This window comes from Artibeus jamaicensis, unplaced genomic scaffold, assembly GCF_021234435.1.
Source record: "Artibeus jamaicensis isolate MK-2021 breed Jamaican fruit bat unplaced genomic scaffold, CSHL_Jam_final contig_387, whole genome shotgun sequence".
NCBI classification, from domain to species: Eukaryota; Metazoa; Chordata; class Mammalia; order Chiroptera; family Phyllostomidae; genus Artibeus; species Artibeus jamaicensis.
In genome coordinates this window covers 34,711,981-34,725,664 of record NW_026521812.1, presented here as the reverse complement: position 1 = coordinate 34,725,664, position 13,684 = coordinate 34,711,981, and the positions used below count along the sequence as shown (strand labels likewise).

General features: G+C 35.7%; 1 non-coding gene across 1 annotated transcript; it reads left to right on the top strand.

The window, feature by feature from the left end:
- The first annotated feature begins 8,380 nt into the window (after positions 1 to 8,380).
- LOC119050201 (U6 spliceosomal RNA) lies at positions 8,381 to 8,489 on the top strand. Its single transcript, XR_005082706.1, has one exon. It is a non-coding gene; the product is annotated as a U6 spliceosomal RNA (small nuclear RNA).
- Positions 8,490 to 13,684: the final 5,195 nt, after the last annotated feature.

Sequence of the window (13,684 nt, the reverse complement as noted above, 5' to 3'; positions counted from 1 at the left end):
CTTCCTTTCACTGACATGCTTCATGTGTCCCAAACTAGGCCAAAAGCAGATTTAAAACTTTACAAATCTTGCCCAGGCCTTTGTCATTAAAACAACAATATATGACTGAACTGATAAAAAAAGTAAGTTTTGCACATAAAATTGGCATACTGTAAATAAATTTGGCTTCAACACATGGGTTTCTTAAGCAATAACCAAAGCAATATCAAGAGCAGTATGGATTTCAATCTTAGTGTTTCTTTAGAGTTATACTCTTTCATACTTAATACATCTTTTTTTAAAGTTTTGTTCTTCAAGTACAGTTTTCTGTCTTTTACTCCCATCCCAGCCCACCCACCCACCCTCCCTTCTCCTTCCCATTTCCAGCCCCCTAGTTTTTTTTTAATGCATCTTTTACAAAGAAGGGCAGTTGAGAGTTATGAGAACAGTGGTGAACTGAGTAAAATTGCTTTTATTTCTTGTTACTTTCTTTCATTTTAAAGTACTTTGTAATGTTGTGATTACATAACATACTGTCAGAATGTTAAAAAATCTAATATTTTCATTGATTTATAAAATACATCATAAATATGTCTATAGGACATCATTTTCCAAAGATTACAGATACACTGCTTTTTATTAGCCATCAACAGTATTGGCATGTATGTGACAGCCATAGGGCCAGAGTGAAAATGATTTAATAAAGAAATTCAAAACTCATGTAAAAAGTGAAATTGCAGCCCCGCTGTCACAGCCTTAGAGATTTGCGGGCCGGCGTGAACATTTTGTTTTATTCCGAAAGCTCTGATGGCCTGCCAACATGCGTTTGTGCTGTCACTCTGAGGACACTTCTGCTAGCACTGGAGTGGCAGACAGCTCCTGATGGATGAGTGTTTGCATCCATTTCGTTATTCATTGCAAATTTCTTCCCTGACATGTTTAAATGAAAAAAAATATCATACAAGAACTTTCACAATTATGCAAGTCAACCCACACCAGAGTTCCCTATCTGAGTGTTCAGGAATAAACAAACACAGGAACAGGTTCCTTGGCGATAGGAAAGATAATGTCAGTCCCATATATTAATAATCTATTCCTGTTGGGGAAAAAGGCCAAAACAAAGAATTTAATAATGACAATAATGCATTGTGAATAAATCAGATTTGGTGAAGATCTTTTTGAAACTGTGTCAAACAATTTCTTTGGTATTGAGCTATCTTGCTATTTCCCTATTCTAGTTTTCATTCACAAAAGACCAAGCATCTCAACACCGAGACTTTAAATTGCAGGATTTGATTCTTCACATATTAGTAAGCAGTATTGGGAGACCATAGTGGCCTGGTAATCAAAGACCCGGCATTCTCATTTCATGAGCTGTCACAGGTTTGCACAGTGTTAAGCTTGAGGTTGGCCGAGAATGCAGATTGGAGCATACGCATGGGCTTCAGCTGGGTCTCTCATTATGTCACTTAACCGAATAGGACACATGAAAAATATATTCATCCCTTGATTTCTCTGCCCTATAATAATGGGCCAGTTTCTGTGTGTGTTAGCACTCTTGATGTTTCCGATAAAAGAAAAGCAAGTCAAACTAGCTTAAATGGTACACAAAAAAGAAATAGGTTTTGCTCTTTTGATTTCAGCTTTTATAACTGGAAAAGCCAGGTTTGGTTGGAAATCAGGACTGACTTGCATTAGCTGCCCAGGAGTTGTCACTCTGCCTGCCTTGTCCAGTATTAGCCACAAGTTCAGGCTGGCTTCTCTCCCAGTGAGTAGTGCAATGACTACCATAGATTTATTTACCCTTTACGCCCTCTCCATGCACTGTTGAGAATTAGATGCAAAACTAGCTTCTTTCTCCAAACCCACCACAAAATGTAATTGTACTGATGGAGTCACATGGTCCTTGAGCTGATATAAAGAGCATGGTTGACAATCACCAAATACCACACACAAAACAAAATCGAAGAAATTTTAAGGCTCATAGGTTAAGAATTAATGTGTTGATGATATTGGTAAGAAAATTTTTGTGGGAATTGAATTAATTTGTATTAAATGTCTCCCTGGAGGAAATTACATCTATCTATCTATCTATCTATCTATCTATCTATCTATCTATCATCTATCTCTATATAATATATATAAATACTTTATATATTTATATATTTAAACGCTTTATAAATATAAAGTATATATACACTTCTTTACTTTTAATTATTTTATTGATGCTATTGCAGATGTCCCAATTTTTCCCCCCTTCTGTCCCCTCTTCCCAGACCCCACGGCTCCCTCTTCCCTCTGGCCATCACCACACTGTTGTCTGTGTCCATGGGCTATGCACACATGTTCTTTGGCTAATCCCTTCACTGCCTTTCATCCAGTTCCCCGTCCCCTCAGACGGCTGTCAGTCTGTTCCATTTATCCATGCTTCTGTTTCTATTTTGTCTGTCAGTTTAATTTGTTCATTAGATTCCACACATAAGTGAGATCATATGGTATTTGTCTTTAAGGATAGAAGTGTGAAGAAATAGGAGGAGGAATTGGAGGTATTTGTGTAACCTATCACTCTCACATCACTACCTTTGTACACGTATCTGTGATACACTTACAAATAACTACCTTTCCAAGCCTTCATTCTAAGTCCTTTGCTAAACTCTTTATAAATATGTCATATCATAAAAAACCCTCCCTCAAATTAGATATTATTATCTTTATGTACAAGATGAAGAAACTAGATTTCAGAGAGATAAATAACTTTTCCAAGATCATTGGTAGAAATGATGGAGGATAATTTGTATTTTTATCTTCTAAATTCAAAGTTCATGACCATAACTACTACATTACTACTATACATTTTTTGTTTGTTTGTTTTGCTTGATAGGTTGTTCTCTTATTATTGTGAAATTCCTAAGGGCAGGGATTTTTCTCTGCTTTATTCACTACAATATCTATACTATCTAGAATAGAGCCTGGCTTATAAGAGGTGGTTAATCAACATCTAAACATTTTGAATTAAGTGTTATGTCCTTTTGGTCAGAAATATTACATTTAAGGATTGGCTTACAAGAATTCTGGAGTTAGTTGCTATAAAAGATGGGAGGAATAGAATTTGCCATTAGGAAGTAAAATAACTGCAATGCCTACTGTAATCCTTGAGAGAGAATTCTGGATTTAAAATCTAGCACAAACTTTATTAGCTATATAACTGAAAAAAATTTTATATATCTTTGTTTCCTCATTTTAAAAATCATGGTAATTTACATTATACATCTTGGTGTCATATTGTGGGTTGTTAAGATTATTAAATAAGGTAACACAGTTACCATGATATATGTTGAGAGTAAGAACTCACTGAATATTGATTATTATTATTATTATTATTATTGGCATTACCTTCCTCTTCCATTTTATCATTACCTTTACCACAAATATCATCATCACCATGTCAACGTGGTATATATATATATTCTGAAAAATGCCATGTTTATTAACTATTTTTAAGTGTAAAATGGTTCTTAATAGTATCAATAATCTATATGATTAAATAAGTATGACTGAGAAGAATAGCTGGGCTTATTTTTTCCTAAATCAGTTCCTCTCGAGGGACTGTCCTCACCAGAAGTGATTTAAAATTCCATCTAATGAGGGCTTTGCCAGCAGCAACACAAAGAACTTAAAGGATGCCTTTGATATCCAAACAGCATATTTTTAATTCTCACTTAGTAGACCCAAGAAGCTGAAACAAATTACTTAAGCTTTCAGTTTCTGGAAAGGTAGAACTTAAGAATTTCCTAAAATACATTTGATTCTGAAGACTTAATGAAAATTTATCCTCAGTCCATAAAACTAATCTTGCATTCATCTCTACTTTAGAAAGTTTTTACCCACACTTCATCCACTGAAATGTTAATGCTCATACCTGACATAGAGTCAGACCCTATTAGTTGTTGTTTAATGTGTATTATTAATCTTGTTTCTCTGAAAGTTTTGATGGTTACATATTTTCTTGGTGACAGCATCATCCCATTTAAAAAGGTACAATGTAGTTAATTAATATGTACACATACATGCACACACACTATTCAAGAGTCCTTTTTAAATACCCACCTTATATGATATCGTTAGGGCAAGTAATTCTATCTTATAATCAAGAAAAAAATCTACATTTCAGAGCAGTAAGTCATTTACTTAAGGTCACTTATTTAGTAAGTGACAGACCCTGGAATTCAACTCAGGTAGATTTTTACACTTCAAATCGGGTACTTTGGGTTTTTTTCTAACATAAATAGTGCTGCTGCACATGTATATTGTACTAAATTTGGAGCTATATGAGAGCAGGTACTTTTTAATGATTTCTTTATACTTTTCAGAATGTTTAATGTGTCTCTCAGAGTATGAGAGTGGTGTGCTGCCGCGTACATGGACCCCAGAACTAGTTCATCTCACATGAGCTGCGACGGGGTTCTGATTTCTTATGCTTCCAACACGTGCTTTCGAATACTATCTCTCAGACAAAGGTGACCATCCCACAGAAATGAGGATACAGATCTTGCTTGAGTCTATAAACAATTAAATACTGTTTAGCCAACTGATTATCAAACATTCATACACCCCTTTGTTCATTTAATACACATTTATTCAAATCTTATTGAATCAGTGCTAATATAACAGTACATAAGATATAATTTCTGAGCTGAAATGGTTTATAGTCTAGAAGACAGGACAGAGAAGAAACCTGAGAAAACCGGAGGGATACATTTGATGTGTAGGGTAACCACTGGGTATCATCAAAGCACCGAACATACACCAACCTGCTCTTAATGTCTCACCTGTATTAGCTCAATTAATAGTCATCTGAAAGACAGGTATTATTTTCCTCATACATAAAGTAATGTAATGGAAATCCAAATAAATTAAGTAAATGTTTGAAGATGTATGTAGTTATGTAGTGATCAAATCAAGGCTTAATGACGCTGATTGAAAAATCCAAGCTCCATATTACCTCTGTGCAAAGTACTTTGCTTGTACTGTTATGTCACTCACATGATTCTAGAAAACATGGTTGTTTGTGAGCCATTTTTTTTCCTGCTAGACTTTAGCCCCTCAGTGAAAAGAACCATATTTATGTTTCTGGGACTTACCCACGGTATCTGGCATCATGTTTTAGAAATGATAGCTTTAGAAACAAATTAAAGAGTCACTTCTCTCTATAAATACATATAAATGTATAAATAATATCAACTAAAAGAAATTAGACAAACACACCAAGCAAAATTTTACAAATACATTTTATAAGAGCAAAACGTAGGCTCTTATAGTAACGTAGGATGATCGCAATGCTCAAAGAATAATCCTGTTCTATTGTTAAATCAAATGGGATGTCTAATTAGCTAAGCACAGATTTTTCTTTCTTTTTTCCTCCCCCAGAAACCCATTCAATTTTTAAAATATTCAAAATTCCTAAACGAAACCATTTTCATCATCTATCTGTAAGTTGGTAGCACTATAGGAAATTGACAGCCTGACATCAGAGTTAAACACCCTTTTAATTCTTCTTTCTCCTAATTTGTATCATTAACTTATCTTAGTCTGTCAAAGTAATCAAAGCCATCCGTGGGGGAGAAAAGGTGACTTGTACGTGCAAGTATCATGTATTTATTAATATGATTATTTAAATCATATGGTTTGAGAGAGTTTCTTGGTAATGAGTACAATTGCTGACCATGTATATATTACTGCCATTCCACTAGGGCAGAAGTTTCATGCTCAGCTAAGCAAGCAGTCCCCGGCACCCAGATAGACTAGCATGGCCCTGAGTAATGTGTGTTCATGCACTGTGAGGACATGCATGTGTGGCCTGTGTGTACGGCACAAGCAAGCTAGAGAAATCAAATCAAAACATCAAGGCATCTGGGATAACATCTCTCATGTTTTTATTCCCCAGTCAGAATAGTATGAGACCTTGTGGCACATTATCTAAAACAAATGATCAACTTTCACCTTGAGCATGCATCATGGTGCACTGTAATTTTGACATTAAACGTTCTTCTCGTCCTTAGCATCTTTCTCAGCTCATTACCTTCCAGAGGCTACTGTTTGGGGCTGTTCAAGGAACTGTCTCTCCAACACTGGGTGGAGGATAAGGAACATCTACTGGCCTTTCAATCCCCAGCCTCTCATGGCACATGTGAGATTTCATGCCACCACTGCAAATCCAATTTCCCAGACTGAGTCTGGTCAGTGCCAGTAACTACATGTAAAACCAACTTAAAGAAACTGACATTTGTTGGGGTCTCTAGTATGGGTTTTCTTTTCCTTTTTCTCTTGCCCATTGTCTGCTTCCCAGCAAAAGAAAATTATACATATGCATGTATATATGTGTGAACTAAACATATGAAAATATATATTCCTATTCAGAGATGAGAAACACACACTTACCCATTTCGAATTCCCTAGGAAGAAGAGTGCAACTTAATAGAATGCAGTGTTTTATTTTTAGTTTTGAGAAAGTATTCATTAAGGGTAAAACAGGAAAGACGATCAAAGCACATGAAAGAGAAGCTGTATTCTTTGTACTTTCCTTGTTGTCTTGACTGAAATTTAGTCCTCTTCACCTCTGGCCCCACTGGATTCGCTAACCTCCAATTTTCTTCTCCCTGTTGTGTTAAACTAAAAAATGGGCCTAGAAACCAGACAATAGGGTTGCCTGTGACTTATGTATGTTTGGAATAGGAATTACTACCTGAGTTTTCTCAGATACTTTTGATTCTTTTGAATATTTTTTCACCCTCAGGAAAAGGGGATCTTTTTTCCTTGTTTCTCCCCCTCCCACTTTCATCGTCAATTTACAAGCTGCCTAAAGTAGGCATGAGGAAAACTTCAGGCGGCGGTCCCTTTCCCTCTCAGGCACCAACGCTGGGACCCGCTGCCATCACCAGTGCTCCAGGTACATAAATAACATCGTGTTGTTTCCCCGCATTTGCTCACTGCACGGAAATCCTAAATTCCTCTCAAGGCCAGCCTTCTATAGAGACAGGGCAGAACAGAATAGCAGAAATAACAGGTTTTCTTAAAGCATGTGTCGTAAAGCAAAATCATGAGATTTCCTAGCTCAGCCAAAGCACAAAAATTGGAAGTGAAAAAAATGTACTGTTCAGTGATCCAGTCAATGGGACTAAAGCACAACACTCCCAAGAGGTGTTTTTGGTAATCTCACCCAGGATTTTCTAAGTGGAGATGTGTATCTTGTGATCCTGTGTCTTTTTATCTTTTCCGTATCTATTCTGTGCACCATCATCATTTGTATGAGTTTCCTGTAATCCAAGCATCTGCAAGGTCTAGCACCTGCAGTTTCTGCTATACCCTGATTCTTTCCTGTTCCTTTTCCTTTCCAAACACCCCTCTCCCACCCCATTCAAGGAGTTAACTTGTGTTATGGAGCCCCAGAGTTTGCTCAGTCTGCCTTGCCTGCTGGGGCTCTGCTGTGTCCCAGCACTGGGCTCCCATGTCGGCTCCTTGCAAAACTCATGAGCACAGCTGGGTGGAAAATAAAGACTTTTTTCAATTAATTTTAAAGATTAGAAAAATGCCAATCCAAGACATTCAGAAATTAATTAAATAGGCAATGTGTGGTAGCATAAATATATATATATGTTCACATAAACATATGAACATGTGTTTGGTTACTTTAAAATAACCAAAACCATTTAAAGATTTTCAGTTTCCATCAGGAAGAAGCAAGTGAGTTAACTACTATAGGTCGCATAAAACATTGTACCTAAATGGTAGTTATTTATATATGTGTAAAAAATACACATATGCAGTATTTTTATTGTTGAGGGTATGTTACTAATAGTCTAAAACTAAAAAGAGGCAAACAAATAAAAAACAAATAAATCAATAATTTGAAAAAATCAAGGACAAGTTTCCCAGCCAAACAAATTCACTGGAGACTTTCATGTCCTTTAAAATTATTATTTTTTCTTTACCATCAACAACCCATAAAGCCTTTGTAGGAACAAAATTTTTTCAATATTAAGCATTGCAAAATTAAATTAAGAAAATGAATTAATACTGTTTAAGCTCTGAAATCATAGGTAACAGTCAGAAAGGACTACAATAATATATTATTCAGGTGATTTTTGAAACAATAAGAATGTATAAATCCTTTTAAAACAAATACTTCGATGTTTTCTGTAACTGATTTTGTTGTTGATCCTGGAAACTCAGCAGTGCACAGAATAGACAAAGTCACGCTCACCTCACACATTGAGCACCTGACTGGTTCCACATTAGAGGGTGAGAACATCATTTCTTATAAATTATTTAAGTCCTAAATTATCTAGTTTCTTACCTTAGTCATTGGAGGTGCTCAAAATTTTGTTTTAAGAATAAATGAACTGTGCTCACTTCTGCAGCACAGGTACTAAAATTGCAATGGTGCAGAGAAGATCAGCACGGTCCCTGCACAAGGATGACAAAAAACAAAAGCAGATAAATAAAAAGAAATCAGCTAATGCCTTTGACAAAGGGATGCTTGCTTGCAGAAAGCAGTATGCCTGCATGTACAATGGAAAGCCAAAAGATTTTTTAAATGCATACTTAGTTATAAAGAAAAAAATTACATCCAAGTCTATGTTGTAATACTAATTATAATGTGTAATATTTTGATAGTACATTTCTAGAGGTATTAATACTTTGCTTACTCCTTTGCCTACAATTGAACTTCAATATTTATAATAACCTACACATAAATGGTAATATTTTACTTTTACCAGAAATCCAATATTGAAGTTTTTATATGAAGTGGAAAATCTTGCCCATGTGACTCATACGTTGGGCCTGTGGCTCTAATGCCTTTAACAAGACAGCCTAATGGCCCATTATTGTTTTTAACATGCCACCTTAAAATAACCTTTCAGCAAATTTTCTGACATATTTTATCTCAGCCTCCATTTATTTCATTTATATTGACCCTGGTCCCTTTAAAATGGCTGGGTTTTGAGAAACATTGGTTTAAGCACAGCATTTCTGCAAAGACTTTAGGATTCTTCCAGTAATTCCAAATTGAGGCTGCTTAGTTTTATGGGTAGCAATCTGCTCTTCTTTTGGAATCTGTCAGGATCAGAAAAATACACATTAATCACTTACTATAGGAGCCTGTACGGCTCCCAGTGTCCCCTATTTCAAGATACAATTGGACACTTATCAGAAATTACCCACATCCACACAGAGGAGGAGTTGGCTGTACAGTGTTAACCAAGGACTGCCCCTCCTTGTCAGATGGTGTTCTGAGAGACCCCACAGGGCTGCTGTATATTTGTTCTTTGTTTATTGATGTACCATAGGGATTGTCTCACTTCCAGGCGGCATTCAATCCCTGCAGTGGCTCCAAAAAAAAAAAGCAATGCAGCTTTTAAAGAGCATTTGGGTCAGCAGCAGCACCACCTGCAAAGAACTTCCTTAGACTGATTAGGCCCAGTAGTGGAGGAGCTGGGGAAGATCATGGTTCTAAACTGGACGAGTAGTATTGTGGGAATTCAGAGAGAGATTTAGTTGGTAACTCCTTCAAAGATGTGAAAACACCTTTTGGACTGTTTGACATTGTGTGAAAATGTGTGGTCCCAGGAAATCATTGAACAGAAGACTTTGGGGATAATTTTCACCAACTGAATGTCTTTACATGGCCATTACCTTTGAGACTCATCTTCTCTAACATCCTAGCCTGGATTTGTGGGGTTTTCATTCCATTTTCCATCGCTAGCATATAGGACTGTAGGTCAGGGAAAAACTTTTTCATACTGCTCTTGGAAATGCAAAATCAGAGCCAGCTATCGAGAATGAGAAAGTATTACTTCTCTAAAATGTATGAGGTAACTGCACCACTCTTTTTATTATTGATTGAGAGAGAGAGACATCGATTTGTTTTTCCATTTATTTATGCATTTATTGGTTGCTTCTTGTATGTGCCCTGACTGGAGATTAAACCTACAATGTTGGTGTGTCTGGGTGATGCTCTAGCCAACTGAGCTACCTGGCCAGTGTTGAATCACTCTTTCTTAGCATACAAGCCAAGCAAAACACTCAAGAGAAATATATACATTATTTATTGATCATAGATTATTCTCTCTCTAAAAATATGTAAATTTCATTCTTCAAACTGCAAGATTACTGGATTATTTATAGTATACCTCCTATCTACATGTCCAGATTAATGTTTCAGTTTGAAAGATAGAAAAGACAGACACTGAATACATCTATTCATTTCATTCTATTCACATTTCACTTATAATTATTTTATTCTATTCAAATCAAGAATTTAAAACTGGAAAGTAAAGATTTAACATGCAGTAAAATAAATGACACTATCGAGTAGTAATCAAGTGTCAAATTAAAATATATTAAAAAATCCTGACACATGAACGTTGTTAAAATGTGAATTCATATTGTCATATATATACCTATGTAAAAAATTTTAAAAGTTATATAAGACATTGACACTTTGTGCTTTTAAAAATTCTTTTAACTTTTAAGTAATATTTTAAAAAATTTTTGTTTTATTCCATTTGTCCCCATTTCCCGTTGCTTTCCCTTGGCCGCACCTCCAAGTCAATCCCTGTCCTGTTGTCCATGACCACGGGTCGTTTACACTTGTTCTTTAACTGGGCCCTTCCCCTTCTTTCCTAAAAAAGATCAAAGAATACTTTAAATATTGTTTATAAGGAGTATATTCAACCTCAACACACACTAGGTCATCAAAGGTGTTCTTGAATAAATAAATAAGTGATTGAACAAACGAGAGAATGAATAAATTAATTAAATACAAATAAATCCGTGAATAAATAAATAAATGATGGCATAGTTCAGAAAAGATTGCTGTTTTCAGGACTGAGTGAGAAATCAAATCTGGGACTTGAACGAAAGAAATCTGAGAAACAAACACAGAGAGGAGCACACTGTACTGGGATGTCACGTGAGGAAGCGAGAGTGAGGAGGGCACTTTCCACAGCCGAGGTTAGGAAAATAGGGGGCATTCATTAAAAAAATATGTATGTGGTATTTTGAGAATGATATTCAAAGAAAATTAACTTGGCAGAGTAAGAATATAGATTAGCAGAAACTTTGTATAGTTTTATAAACATGTAAAAACACTTTTGAGAATTTAATATTTGCCTTGCATTCCAAATTTAAAATTGTCTTAAGAAGATCACTGGGCATATGAAAGATTATGTTACTAGAGATACTCTTTTTAATGTGGTTTGAATGGTTTAAAAATAGAAACAAAAATAAAACAAACCAAAGAACTATAAAAAGGCTACAGAATAGATTTGCTTATAAAGTATGTAAATAATTTATTGATAAAAGTGTTAGTACAGTATTTATTGAGGAAAAACGAGTTTTAGAAAGTGTTTTTTATATAATCTATGAATGAAAAACGCATACATTTCTGGGTTTGTTTACTTTTACTGATTTACTTATAATAGTGCCGTATGATTTTTTATGACATTCAATGATTTCCTTGTTTAAATTTAAGCTGCATTTGTAAGATTCTCTTATCTAATTATCTATCTATCTATTCCTTATTAGTGCTGGTTTGAAGTTACTGAATTATGCTTTAACCACGAGCTCTTCATCGTTAAATGGAGCTATTAAGTGCTAGTTCACAGGTCTGTCATACAGATAATACTAGAGAGCACCGAGAGTCGCCCCTACCCAGGTAAAAGGGCTCTAGACCTGTGAATTCTCCCTCCAGGGGTTCTGTTCATGTGATGTTTTTCTAATTGCACTGAACAGTTTTTAAAAGTGAGTAAATCGGAATCCTTTAATTCTTAGTAGTGTGATGCAGTGCCATTATTAATAAGTACCAAAAATGGAATTTATTTATAAAAACTGAGTTTATTCTTACCTGGTTAAACTTCAGTCGCTTCCAAATACTCTAAATTTGATGCAATATAAGTATCAAGATTTTTCCCCACTGCTCCAGTTTTTAAATTCTTTAATTTTAATGCCTTTTGGTGCTTCTGCCATTTTTTGTTTCACCTTTTTCACATCAGCAAAATGTTTCCCTTTGAGGACTTTTATCATTTGGAGAAACAAACAAAAAAGTTGCTTGGGGCCAGATTAGGTGAATAGGGAGGCTGGGGCACAGGGGTCACGCTGTTTTTGGTCAAAATCTGTTGAATACTCACTCACCATAGTGTGGAAAGGTGTGCTCATAAATTACTCATCATGAAATGGGCAAACACATTGAAAGAGTCTTTAAAGAAACAAATTCACTGAAGTCAAATTCAGCCTTTCACAATGACAGCTGGTTCGCTGGTACAGATGGGTTCCTAGAATGTTCACCTAATGGAGAAAGCTTTTACTACAAGGAGCCTGCCCTCCAGAAGATAATTCTGGTTTTTTTAGGGTCCCCCTTTGTATAGCTAAACACTGTCCAATAAGTAGTAGAGAGTGTGAGTAGAAATTCATCATAATGAAATTTTAAAACAACTGTAATACCCTTTGGGGAGATGAACATAAAATATGGTATTTCCAGGAATACACATACTTTTCTCTTTCCAGATGTCTTCATCTCTCTAAACAGGAAAACATTTGTTACTACTGTGGGGAGCACACAGCCGTAGTCCTGCACGTTAGGGATTTTTCAATTGGTCACCTAATTCACTTGGCAAGGCAATGGTGAGAACTTCAGAAGAGGCAAGAACAAGGCTCAAAAATGAAAGAAATCATTTGGAAGACGTTATGCGACTTACCAAATTTATGGAAGTAGATTAATTTTTAAGAAATGTGATTCCTTAAAAGGAAGTTTTTCTTATTGATGAAATGAGAGCATTGACTTTTCTAATTGGCTGAGGATTGCCTTCTTGGTCAAGGTGGGAAGGTCGAGAAGGTGTTTTGGAGGTAATGGCTGTAGGGGCTTTTTTGTGTGTTTCAGGTATTTCCTTTAAGGCAAGTAAGCAGACAAATAAGCAAACCAAAAAATTCCTGAGAGAAGTGAAAGAAAGATTTATCTACTGAATTTCTCTTTAATTACACAACTGATAGAAACATTTAAGATCAAAGCAGACAACTATAATCTTATAAATGTATTTTTAAGGAGGGTTAATACAATGCAATACTCTGGTCATAACAAAGTAAAAAAAAAGTTTTTCTATTTAAGCATTTATTTGGCATAATCAAAGCCATTTTACCTGGCCCAAATGGGCTGAGTAATAACTTTGGAGAACAAAACAGGCTTTGTTGGAATGAATATGGGTATAATTGAAAGAAACCAAAAAACTTTGTTCAAATCATTAGAGGAACTACAAACTAAATTGAAAACTAATTGCAAGGCCAGGCTTCCACATTTAATCAGGTAGTAGCTATCAGGGTCTCAGCTAGCAGGCTCTAAATGAATTCTCTGACATTATTAGTAATTGTAGCATCACATTGCACAAAACAAGCTAAACATAACTCTCATTGCCATGAGGCCTGCTTCTGAGGAATTTATTTTGCATCAATTCTCGACAATGAAAAAACCCACAAGCCCGAAAACCAGATCAATAGAACTGTCAGTGAGTCACCGACACTTCTTAACTCTGTCTCTTCCCACAGATGCAACACCTGCTGTCGTTTCTGGTTCTGTGCTCTCGCTCGCCTGGGGAGTGATGGTAGAAATTGTAGCAACCTGAGCAGGGACCGTGTCACAGAGGGCAATGTATCT